This window comes from Leptonychotes weddellii, chromosome 9 (assembly GCF_054177405.1).
Source record: "Leptonychotes weddellii isolate Sample4059 chromosome 9, ASM5417740v2, whole genome shotgun sequence".
Taxonomy (NCBI): domain Eukaryota; kingdom Metazoa; phylum Chordata; class Mammalia; order Carnivora; family Phocidae; genus Leptonychotes; species Leptonychotes weddellii.
This window is the reverse complement of record NC_138377.1, coordinates 4,926,835-4,930,992: the sequence shown is the minus strand read 5'-3', so window position 1 is coordinate 4,930,992 and position 4,158 is coordinate 4,926,835. Positions and strand designations below refer to the sequence as shown.

Below are 4,158 nucleotides of genomic sequence, written 5' to 3'. Positions count from 1 at the left end.
GAACAAGACTTCAGGCTTAAGTGAGGAGAGTATGCCTCTGAGTCCCTTCATAAAGCCAGGAACCATGAAGCATGACATGCCCATGAAACTCCAAGCTGAAATGTTACAAAAATTTGTCCAGAACCAATAAAACTCACAGGATCCTGAGTAGCTTCCCATGTGAATCTACTCAGAAGGGATCCCTCCAAAACTCAAGAGAACAAGACTCCTATGAAAGCCTCCCCCCTTCAAGATGAGCTCACAACAAAAAATTACAATCCACAGGAACAAAAAAAACCACCCTGAGGTCTAGTAACAATCAAAAGACATAGCAAATGAGAGAAATTCACCTTAAGAACTAGAAATAAAAGAAAAAAATAAAAGAACTGAGGGTTTTAGAGGGGAGGGGGATGGGGGATGAGTTAGCCCGGTGATGGGTATTAAGGAGGGCACGTATTGAATGGAGCACTGAGTGTTTTACACAAACAAGGAATCATGGAACACTACGTCAAAAACTAATGATGTAATGTATGGTGACTAACATAACATAATAAAATAAAATTTAAAAAAAGAAACTTTAAGCACATGTAAAATCTTCAAAGAGAAATAGGAAAAAATACATACAAAAACAAGATTGAATGTCAAAGCAAAGGCACATCTGAAAAGAACTAAATGGAGATTCTAAAAATGAAAAATACACTCATTAAGGTAGAAAAGATAAATAGGTTAAGTAGAAGAATAGATACATTGAAGCAAAAATACTGAACTCTAAAACAGACATTTGGAAATCACACAGAATGCAGAAAAAATAAATAAGTGGATAATATGAAAGAGTAATTTAAGATCTGCCTAACAGAAAGGGAGCTCCTGTGCTCACTCTGGCAGCACATAGACTAAAATTAGAATGATACAGAGAAGATTAACATGGCCCCTACACAAGGATGACATGCAAATTCATGAAGTGTTTCATATTTTTAAAAAAAGAAAAAAAGAGTAGCTCCAATATAGTAAGTTGAACTCTCTTTGTAGGTCTAAAATGGTTGACTATCAGCAATTTCATACAGTTTTACCTACAGTGTCTAATATAAGTGGTGGAAAGGAAAACAATAAAGAATGTGGGAGGGGCTCCCGGGTGGCTCAGTCGGTTAAGCATCCCAACTCTTGGTTTCGGCTCAGGTCATGGTCTCGGGGTCTTGAGATCAAGCCCCACATTGGGCTCTACGCTGGGTGAAGAGTTTGCTTGAGATTCTTTCCCCTCCCTCTCCCATCTCCTCTGTTCCTCCCTCTGCTTGCACTCTCTCTCTCTCTCTAAAAATAAATAAAATAAAATCTTTAAAAAAAAAAAAAAGAATGTGGGAAAGAGACAATGTTTAGAGAGCTGACAGCTGAGAATTTGCAGAATTAAAAAAACGTGAGTCCTCATATTGACTCAAAACAATAGAAATAAAGTGTAGTGGACCTATCAAACATCAAAGACAAAGGAGGAAAGCTTAAAAATGACTAGAGAGAAAAGAAAGGACTGAATGATAGTTGAATGATAGCAGACCTCTTCCCATTCCTTTTCAAGTCCAGAAGACAATGATACAATCGTATAAAGACTTACAGAAAATGATAAGCCCACCACTCAAGTGAGAGCTGTAAAGGACATATTCAGATACACACGGAAAAGGACAAACACATCACCCACAGACTCTTAACTAAGAAAAGTGCTACCACGAGAAAGCGAAGTCAGAAAGAAGGAGGGGAGTGCCCAAAGCAGTGTGAGTCTACAAATTGGTAAATAGTTGGAAATCCAAATAAATATCAACTGAAAGGAAGTGAGAATGACTAAAGGAAGAGTAAAAATAGGGTAGAACTAAAATATTAAACAACACTAATATTCTTTAAAAAAGGGAAGAGTTCAGAATTTAAAGCATTTTCTAAGGTCACTGAGTAGGTAAGGCAGAGGATAGAGAGACCTGCAGATTTTGCCAAATATTCACCTTAAAATTTGAGGACAACTGCTAAAAATATAAATGTAGAATGTATTTCTTCGAAACCTGTAGTTACAAAAAATAAGATCAACCCTACAGACAGGGCTAGACACTTTTTCTATAAAGGGCCAGATAGTAAATATTTTCAACTTTGTACGGTTCCTGTCAAAACAATTCGACTCTGCCACTGTAAAGCAAAAGCAGCCATGGACCATCTGTAAGTCAATGAGCATAACTATGTTCCAATAAAGTTTTATTTACAAAAACAGGTGACAGGCCAGGTTTGATTTGAAGACCATAATTTGCCACCTTTGCAAATGAAAGGACAAAAGAGAATAATCAAGAAAATGTATATATGTAAAAAACAAAAAAAATAAGTCCATGAGGAATCACAATAAAAGTAAATGCATTAAATTTGTCTATTAGAATATCCACATTGCAGAATGATACAGTGTGATGCCATGTATATACTGGTTTAAAACAGAACAACACCTTCTACCATTTACGGATATACTCATGTGCAGTAAAGGAAAGAAAGGATGCATCCAATTCCAGAGAGTGTTGCCTCAGGCGGGAAGTGAGAAAAATAGATTTGGAGAAGGGTACAATGGAGAGTCAATATAACTGTCAAAGATTTTGTTTCCAGGGGGCGCCTGGGTGGCTCAGTTGTTAAGCGACTGCCTTCGGCTCAGGTCATGATCCCGGGGTCCTGGGATCGAGCCCCGCATCGGGCTCCCTGCTTGGCGGGAAGCCTGCTTCTCTCTCTCGCACTCTCTCTGCTTGTGTTCCTGCTCTCGCTATCTCTCTCTGTCAAATAAATTAATAAATTAAATAAAAATCTTTAATAAAAAAATAAAAATAATTTAAAAAATAATAAAAAAAAAAAAGATTGTGTTTCCAAAACAAACCAAAAAGCCAAAGCCAGTTTAGCAAAACATTAATATTTGTTAATTCTAGGTAGTGGGTACATGGGCATTACATTACTCTTCATATTTTTAAGTTCGAAAAGTGTCTTTTTTAAGCACTCATATCTCATTCAAACCATAGCAATCATTAGGAGAGGAGTATTACAAACTATATTTCCAGATGAGGAATTTGAAGTTCCACACAGGCCAGAGACTTGGAAAAAATGAGACCATAATCTTCCAAATCAATTAAATGCACTCTAGATACTGCATGACATTTTCTGGGAACTTGAAGACATCTATTTTGCAAACACCCTGTCTCTATGATCCCTGGGACCCCCATCTTTACCAGATACTTATTCTCTTCCAACCAATCCTCCTGCCTCACCCCCTTCCCACCCACCCTCTGCTCTCTAGACATTTATGGTGTGAAAATGCAGCTTGAATCATACCACACTCCACCTCTTCAGTGTCAGTTGTGGGCCTGAGGATATGAAAACAAAGAAGACATAGTTCTCTGTGTGATAATTTCCAACTCAACATCTACCTGGGCGAGCATTAACTTCTCTAAGCCTCCATTTCTTCATCTTTAAAATGGGCATCACCAACCCTACCATACAAGTTACCTAAGGTTTTTTCAAGAATAAAATGAAATCATCTAGTAGATATCTGCCCTTACAGAAAAATACCAAACTCCTGAGCACAGGGCCTCATAGGCTTACCCAGATCACACAGGTCACATTTGAAAAAAAAAAAAATGGTGTATTGTCCTGCACACACGTGGCCATCCCCAGAACACCCTAAGCCAATCACACACCCTCTGCAGGCCTCTGCTTCCCAGTCATTAAAGAACAGGTTGGTCCAGACAATCTCTAAGAATACCTTCAGCTCTGCCATCTTGGGTCACCCACTTGGTTCCCCTGGGACCCATAAAAGCAGAACCTTCAAGGCTTGTCCTATGCAAACATCAGCCCCAGCCATGGTGAAGAACATGGCATCATTAGTATTGCTCATGATAAGTGGGATGTTGAGTTCCCTAGAAATGAAAAGGCTTATTTATAGAGGTGTGGGGAAGGGAGCCAGCATTCCTGCTGCTATTACTCCAGCTGCCCACCACATGGGCCCCTGTCAGTTCCTGAATAGGCCAAGTTCCTCCCACCACTGGGCCTTTGCACACACACTGTCCTCCCTTTGTGGAATACTCTTCTCCACCCTTTCACCTAGTTAACGCCTACTCTGCTCTGCCACCAGGTCTCAGCTCAGTCTTCGTTTCGTCAGGGAAGCCCTCCTGGACTTTCCAG

General features: G+C 39.3%; 1 non-coding gene across 1 annotated transcript; it reads left to right on the top strand.

Moving 5' to 3' along the window:
• Window positions 1-848: 848 nt before the first annotated feature.
• On the top strand, window positions 849-955 carry LOC115944338 (U6 spliceosomal RNA). Its single transcript, XR_004078901.1, has one exon. It is a non-coding gene; the product is annotated as a U6 spliceosomal RNA (small nuclear RNA).
• The last annotated feature ends 3,203 nt before the right edge of the window (window positions 956-4,158 follow it).